The sequence below is a fragment of the Ceratotherium simum genome, chromosome X, assembly GCF_057802395.1.
Source record: "Ceratotherium simum simum isolate JZ-2026a chromosome X, ASM5780239v1, whole genome shotgun sequence".
NCBI lineage: Eukaryota > Metazoa > Chordata > Mammalia > Perissodactyla > Rhinocerotidae > Ceratotherium > Ceratotherium simum.
This window is the reverse complement of record NC_141940.1, coordinates 70,441,037-70,449,889: the sequence shown is the minus strand read 5'-3', so window position 1 is coordinate 70,449,889 and position 8,853 is coordinate 70,441,037. Positions and strand designations below refer to the sequence as shown.

Sequence of the window (8,853 nt, the reverse complement as noted above, 5' to 3'; positions counted from 1 at the left end):
CAAGCAGCAGTCAGAGGGAGGGAAAAACCTTTCAACAGCCCATCAGTTTTCTTCAAAATATTACGTAACAGAATACAACCGAATTCTCTGGCTACAACAATTCATAGAATTTTTCATTGTTTTCTTGAGATGCACAAGTTCACTGTTGCAGTGTTTCAAATAACCAATCAAGTGCTACTTCTTGGTTACAAAGGCCACTGGTAGATCCATCTGATTGTAAAGAACGTTCCTTCACTGCTGGAAAAATCCGCTCCCAAGAAAAGACAACTGAAGTCAGTGCTGAGCCCCTCACAACTCATCCTTCTCCAAGTCATCCAGCTCCACATCACTGAGGTCGATGTCGTCTTCCACCGGAAGCTCGCCATCCTTGCCCTCCCAAGGATCTCTGGTGCTGATGGCAGGGAAAGCTCCGCCTCCTACAGGTGCTGTGGATCCGCGCCGGAAGGAGAGCTCCCTGAAAAACTCATTAATGCCTTGCTCACTGAAAGATCCTTTCAGAAGAGCAAACTTCATCTTGCGTGCATTAATGGCTGCCATGGCGGGGTATCCAAACCCTCCGATCCCCAACGCTGTCTCAAGTTCAGACTGGGCTCCAGCTTCTGTCCACAGCCACCCCCACATTTTCTTTTTCTATTTGTCTGCCAACTTCAGAAGAACTTCCAAATAAGAATTTCTGCCTGCAGCTCCAGTATCCAGGATATGGGGCAGCACAGCCACGACGCAGAGCTGATGCTCCTCACACGTCCTCTTGGCGATGTCCTCGCTGATGATCTCAAGCAGCTCAGGAGGTGGGGCATTATCAGAAAACAAATCGAGGGCCCGTGAAACGATGTCAGATCTTGTCCGCCCTCCGTCATAATCCACAGGAGACTCGCCTTTCTGAAAAAAAAAAAAAAAATCTTGATTGTAGGAAATCCCCTAATCCCGTACCGGCTGGCCAGCTCCTGGTTAACGGTAGCATCTACAGCTGCGAGTTTCACTTTTCCTTTCGTTTGCTCTTTGACCTCTGTAGCTGCAGCTGCCCATTCTGGCTCCAGGTTTTTGCAGTGTCCACACCAAGGAGCATAAAACTCAACCATCCAAACGTCTTCACTGTCAAGGACGTTCTTATCAAAGCTGTCGTCCGTCAGCTCAATCACATCTTTCTTACTTGAGCTTTCGCTTCTACCTTGTTTCCCAGAACTATATCCACCACTCCTTCCCCCAAGGCGATCCTTTACGAGCTGGCGCACGGCACTGAGAGCAGCGTCTACGATGGCTTCACCAGTTCTGCCACCCTGATAATCTTCTGGTCTATTTTTGTTGGATCCAAAAATCTTAATGGTAGGGAAACCCTGAACACCATATTGACCTCCAAGGGACTGATGTTTATCTGCATCAAATGCACCAACTTTTACAACATCTTTTAATGCAGTGGCTACTTTCTTCCATTCTGGTGCTAACCTTTGGCAGTGGCCACACCACGGAGCATAGAATTCTAAAAGCCACAAACTATCACTTTGAATAACTTCTCGGTTGAAATTTGATGGAGTTAATTCAATTACATCATCACTAGAGGAATATAGACCATTCGCTGCTAGAAAGAAGGTACAGCTCATCAGACCCGGCACCAGGCCAGCCATGCTGAGCTCCCGCCCCGCCGCGCACTCCGCCGCCGCTCAGCTCCGCCGCGCCGCGCCCCCGCCGCCCCAGTCCCTGCATAGTATGATTCTAATTTTGTTTTAAAGGCATATTTTATAAGCATAGGAAAAACAAGTCTGCAAAGATGTATATTTAAATATTAATATATATATATTTCTGGGTACTGGCATTACAGGTGATTAATTCCCAAAGTTTTTGCAAGAAACATGTTACTTTTGTACTCAGAAGAAAAAAGAAGTAAATGTTACAGAGAAGAAAAAGGTTATTATCTCTAGAGTAATCAATTTTTACTCATCTTCCTGTGCATCACAAATTGTCCATTAGACTGTAACTATCATGTGGGCAGAGATTAGGTGTTTTTTTTTTTTAATTTCCCCTGGTACTTCCTGCCACATAGTGTTCTGCATTCAATAAATGTTGACTAACTACATTCGTGCATGTGCATACATATAAGCCTATGTATCTATGTGGGCATGCATATTTAAATATGCCAACCTCTGCCTCATCAGTAATGAGAAAAAAAGTGAAAGGGAGGTTTTTGAAAAGAGCTATAGGTCTACAGGCCTTTTGCCATATGTTGGGAAAGGAAAGTGCTTGCCAAGGCTAGGAGTACAAAGTGACCATTGAAGATTTGAGGGTCATAATAGTCAAGTTTGTCAATTTTAGCCTAAGCAGTTGTATTCTTATATTTTCTCTGTTTGGGTGATTTTGGGTCTAGTCCAAATCTTCTATAGTTCTACAAATTAGTTTGTCTGGGCACTTGACTTGAAATATTTAAATAAAAAGCCACGTACTACTGCAACTGGTAAATAGGCTGTCTGTACCAATTCTGGGCTCCTAGTTACAAGCCGGTGTTAAATCAGTTGAAGTGACAAGGGCCTTGTCCTGTTGGGAGGCTGGCAACCAGGTCGGGTTTGCAAGTCTTTAGTCGCATTTCATTTGTCTCCAGAACTCCATACTCCACATCAAAACTGAGCTAAGAGTACAAAGTTTTACTTCAAGATATCAGCAGGTGCCCAAGAGGGAATGAGTGTTAAAACCCTTCAAACCACTAAATTATTAAAAAGGCTTCTAACAAGCTCTTCAGAATCCAACAGCAGAGCTCAAGGATTTATACATTTGATATCAGAAATAGGAAGACAGGATAAAGACCCATTTTGAGCCCTTGATGATTTGATTTTTTTTTAAATAGTTGTGGCTCTGCAAGGAAGACATGGAAAGTGGAGGACATTTTCAAGGCAGATCATGGCTTATCCTTAATTATAGCTGCAGCTGAGCTGAGGACATGGGTTGGGGCCTAATCATGACTAGGGCCTTCCCTCACAGACACAGCAGGTAACTGGGTAGGGCTTCTTCTGCTTCCTCAAAGCCTCTGATAGAGAATTATTGATCCTGAAATTTCCTATAGGATGTTTTTATACAGTAAAGTGGGACCTGAAGAGGTGAGAGTTTAGAAATCTGAGCAGACTGACCAACTGTGAATTTATACTGCCTCATTATGTTAACCCATCAGAGGTTATGTCGGTGACACACTAATGCCACTGTCTTCTTACATATTTATTGGGTTGTCAAGGTATAAAACGTCACTATTAAAATCCAAAGTGCCGTGCAGCAGACCTTGGCTTAATATTCCCTCTGCTCATATAGCAAGCCCTATAAGTCTCCCACACCAAAATCCTGGCAGCAGGACCCCTACTTTTAGCAAAGATTTAATAGCAGACAGCACTGGTGAGGTCTCATGTGACTTAGCTTTACTCCTTTTTCCAATTAACCAGAGAGTGCTATTTGTAAATAATTAAAACTCTAACCCACTTGGAGGCCCCTCAACCACATTAGATCTTACATTGGGAGTGATATCTGCTAAAAATCCTATACTTTGCATTTTGTGGGAAGACGCAGAGGGTACCCTTGTGATGAAGAAAACATGGGAACTGGCGCAGGAGTCAGTGAGAATTTTAGGATTTCTAAGCAATACATTTACTAAAAACTAAGTTTCCTAGTTCAGAAGCCTGTGGCCCCACTGACTCACTTGTGCTGTGAACTTTCTATACCACTGGCAAAGTCTGTACCCTTATAGAATATACTCATAGCCTCTAATCTAGTGACTACACCTTCAGTCTCACCCTTGCATCCTAGGCACTAAATAAATATTTGTTAGATGAATGAATAAATGAATCCAGGGAGATGGTACTTTTCAGTGTGTGCTAGTCTTAAATTGAGTGTAAGTGAGCTTTCAAGATATAGTCTATCTTAAAATGTGTGGCCAACTGTAGAGAGTGGACTTTTGGAAAAAATAGGTTGTCTAAAAGTGATCACTGAGCATCTGAGCATCAGTTCTAGATATTTTTCTTTTTTTTAAAAATTTTTTGTTTATTGCAGTAACATTGGTTTATAACATTGTATAGATTTCAGGTGTACATCATTATACTACTATTTCTGCATAGATTACATCATGTTCACCACCCAAATACTAATTACAACCCATCACCACACACATGTGCCGAATTATCCCTTTCACCCTCCTCCCTCCCCCCTTCCCCTCTGGTAACCACCAATCCAATCTCTGTCCCTATGTGTTTGTTTATTGTTGTTATTATCTACTACTTAATGAACGAAATCATGCGGTATTTGACCTTCTCCCTCTGACTTATTTCACTTTGCATTGTACCCTCAATGTCCATCCATGTTGTCACAAATGGCTGGATTTCATCGTTTCTTATGGCTGAGTAGTATTCCATTGTGTATATATACCACATCTTCTTTATCCATTCGTCCCTTGATGGGCATTTAGGTTACTTCCAAGTCTTGGCTATTGTGAATAACGCTGCAATGAACACAGGGATGCATGTATCTTTACGCATTGGTGTTTTCAAGTTCTTTGGATAAATACCCAGCAGTGGAATAGCTGGATCATATGGTAGTTCTAGATATTTTTCTTTAGCAGCTCAGCTTCTAGGCTGAGCCACTCACTTCACCTCTTTTTGTTTCTTATCCCACAGATTTTTGAAGAGTCAGAAATCTGGCCTTTGTAGTTCTTGAAATCTGCACACTAGCTGCTTTTATTGCCTCCTGGCTGAATGATTTTATATTCTGGTATTTTATTTTCATATTATCTTTGGTCTGGGCAATACCTGTTCCTTGTTTATTTATTCCTTTTCATCCCCATATAGGACTCCCATTACGCTTCCCCACTTTCCATATGCCATTATTCTAACACGTTTAGTGTGTGTCTTTTAATTTATAGGTACTCTTGCAAAATGTGTATTATCTTATGTGCATATTTTTTCAATTGTATGTAAATTAAATTATGTTATATCTCTCATTTTCCCCTCAGCACTGTATTTAAAAGCTCTGTGCTTGTTGCTATGTGCACATCTAGCCCACTGCTTCTTTCTGCTGCATCCACTCTCCCAGCATCTCCAACTCCCCCCCACTACAAATCGTGCTGCAATGAACATAGCCCTGCCTGAACCCATGTAAGAATTTCTTTGGGATACTGACTCAGGAAGAGAATTGCTGGAGCATGGGACGTGCATTAAATTTAACTGTTTCCAGTTAGTTCTTCAGAATGATGGTACAAATCTACATTCCTACCTGCTTGAGAGTTCCTACAGCCCCAGTATCCACCAGCACTTGGCATGACCCTGCTTTCTAATTTTTATCAGTTTAATAGGTACAAAATAATATTTCATTGTTTCTTTAAAATTTATATTTCTCTGATTATGAATGAGTATGAACATCTCTACACATGCTTATTAGTCTTTTGGGCTTGCTCTTACATAAATTGCCTGTAAATATCATTTGCCTATTTTTCTACTGGAGTTGCTGATTTTTTGTTGTGGACTTGCCAGAGTTCTTGTATACTTTAGGTATTCTTTGTTGGTTTCAGACATTGAAAATATTTTCTCTAATTTTATCATCTTTTTATTAGTTTTATCCATGGTGTATAGCAATACTTAATCTTAACACATTCAAATTTATCAAAGATTTGCCTTATGGTTTGACTTTTAGGGTTTTGTTTACAAGTTCTTCCCCCAATCCATCCTCTACCTCCAGGTCACAAATCTATTTTTTTTACATTTTCTTCTATTAAAGTTACAGTGTTACCTTTCATTTTAAGTTCCCTAATCCATCTGTCGTCCACTTATTTTTATTTTATTTTTATTTATTTATGTTTTTGTGTGAGGAAGATCAGCCCTGAGCTAACATCCGATGCCAATCCTCCTCTTTTTTTGCTGAGGAAGATTGGCCCTGAGCTAACATCTGTGCCCATCTTCCTCTACTTTATATGGGATGCCGCCACAGCATGGTGTGACAAGCGGTGCGTCGGTGCGCGCCGGGATCCGAACCTGCAACCGTGAACCCCGGGCAGCCGAAGCAGAGTGCCTGCACTTAACCACTTGAGCCACCAGGCCAGCCTCCTGTCGTCTACCTTTTTATATAATGTTATTTAGGGATTTCATTTATTTTTCTTCATATGGTGCAAAATGATTTTGTAAGCATTCATTAGGCTGCTGTATATCCATCAAAGGCAGGTCCTGGGGACAAGGGCAACTATGAGGAAAAAGGAAAAGTATTTGTTCAGTGAATCTTAAGTCATGATAGGACTAGGCCTTCAACCCAGGTACTAATGGCATTCAGAATTTTAGGCTTCTCCTAAAAGTACAATTTTTCCGAGCAGAAGTAGAAGAGGTAGGACTCTGCATGAACTAAAGAGATCTCAGCTTCTCTTGCATTCAACTCTGGCACCCATGTCCTCTATATCCTCTAATCTCTGCCATTATGGCTCCTACCACTCCTGCCATGGTTTCCTGGCTGCAACTGCCAAGTTAGAGATGCCAGTAGCAATGGGCATGAGCTTTGGGAGGGCATGGTCCATGCTACAGGTGCAACTATGATTGGAACCAAAAAGACTGTGAGGATGATCTTGCTGTATGGTCAGTCACTCCATTCCTCATCAGGATTGAGTTGGCTGATCTAGCTGACTTAGCAGGTATTTCATCCTTGGGCATCCTTTCCTGAGCTGTGTGCACTGTCAAGGAGGACACACTTCCCAGTCAGCTATTGGTATCATTTTTAACCAAGAAGAAGCCTGACTAACTATGTACTTTCTGTTCAAGTAGCAAGTTAGTCTCATCAAATACTATTCTCCCTTAATTTTTAGGAAAAATGGGAGATTTCTAGATCAATTTGGAAACCTCATCTTTTCCTTCTCTAATCTGAAGTTTAGGACAATATTTTGGTCATCTTTCCTAACCTGGGGCTCAATTTCAACCATCTCTAAGTGAGATAGAATTACTTTATTTTTTTGACATCGTGTTGGTGTCCAGGGTCAAAAGATCTGAAGATTCATAGCTCCATTATTTGCAATGATTGGAATTTTAAAAGTGCCACTACAAAATGTGTTATATACATACAGTGGAATGTTATTCAGCTTTAAAAAGGAAAGAAATTCTGACACACGCTACAACATAGAATAACTTTTATGACATTATGCTAAGTGAAATAAGCCAGTCACAAAAAGCAAATACTGTATGATTCCACTTATATGAAATATCTGGAGTAGTCAAACTCACAGAAACAAAATAGAATGGTGGTTTACAGGGGCTAGGAGGGGGGAATGAGGAGTTGCTGTTCAATGGGTATAGAGTTTCAGTTTGACAAGATGAAAAAGCTCTGGATACGGTGGTGGTGGTTGAACAACATTGTAAATGTACTTAATGTCACTGAACTGTACACTTAAAAAATGGTTAAAATGGTAAATTTTGTTGTGTGTTTTTACCAAAATTTAATATTTAAAACAAAAAAGGAAAAAAGGAAAAAAAAGGCCAGGGCCAGCCCTGGTGGCCCAGTGGTTAAGTTCAGCGCACTCTACTGTGGCGGCCTAGGTTTGGTTCCTGGGCACAGACCTACACCATTTGTCTGTCAGTAGCCATGCTGTGGCGGTGGCTCATATACAAAAAGAGGAAGATTGGCAGCAGATGTTAGCTCAGGGCGAATCTTCCTAAGCAAAAAAAAAAAAAAAAAAGAAAGAAAGAAGGAAAAATAGGCCATTAAAAGAATGACTTGTAAGTCAACAGAGTGTTACTGAGTAGCTTTTCACAAGACTTATTTCCATTCTAAATTCAGAGAAACAAAGAATTCTTCTTAGGGAATCCAGAGTCCATCATAAGAAACTTAAGGCTGAACTTAAAAGAGAACTAGATACTAAGAGTAGGAGAAAGCGGTAACACACGCAGAGGCAGTTACCCTGATAAGTCTACTGTTCATTGGGTGCAAGATAAAAAGCAATCAGGTCATTCTCACAATCCTGAGAATTGTCCAGAGGCAAAGCTATGTTATATTTGTCATTGTAATTCATTTTATTTTTTTAAAAAATAGTTTGTTGAGAAATTATTGACACAATGATTAGTACATATATATAAATTTTGATAAGTTTTGACATAGGTATATCACCATGAAGCCCGAAAATGAAGGTAATGAATATATACATCCCCCCAAAGTTTCCTCATTCCATATTTTAATCCCTCTCTCTCAACCCTCAGCACTTCCCACCCCCCACTCCCATCCCCTGTCTGTAGACAATCACTGTCACAATTTTAGATTATTTTACGTTTTTGAGAGTTTTATATAAATGGAATCAAAGCAAGTACTTTTTTCCTGGCTTGTTTCCCTGAGCAGAATTATTTTGAGATTCATCCATGTTGTGGTGTGTATAAGTAGTTTGTTCCTTTTTTGTTTGTTTGTTTGTTTTTTTGAGGAAGATTGTCCCTGAGCTAACAACTGTTGCCAATCTTCCTCTTTTTCTTTTTTCGCCCCAAAGCCCCAGTACATAGTTGTATATTCTAGTTGTAGGTCCTTCTAGTTCTTCTATGTGGGACACCTGCCACAACTTGGCTTGATGAGCGGTATGTAGGTCTGCGCCCAGGATCTGAACCAGTGAACTCTGGGCTGCCGAAGTGGAGCGCATGAACTTAACCACTCCACCACACAAGTTTGTTCCTTTTTATTCCTAAGTAGTGTTCCATTGTATAGATACAGCACGTTTTGTTTATCCAAGCATCTGTTAATGGACATTTGGGTTGTCTTTACTTTTTGGCTGTTATTAATAATGCTGCTATGAACATTTGTGTATATGTCTTTGTGTGGACTTATGCTTTCAGTTCTCTTAGGTAAATATCTAGGAGTGAAATGGCTGTACACATGGTTTAG

General features: G+C 40.5%; 1 pseudogene; it reads right to left on the bottom strand.

Moving 5' to 3' along the window:
* Positions 1-212: 212 nt before the first annotated feature.
* On the bottom strand, positions 213-1,649 carry LOC101396863 (protein disulfide-isomerase A6 pseudogene; annotated as a pseudogene).
* Positions 1,650-8,853: the final 7,204 nt, after the last annotated feature.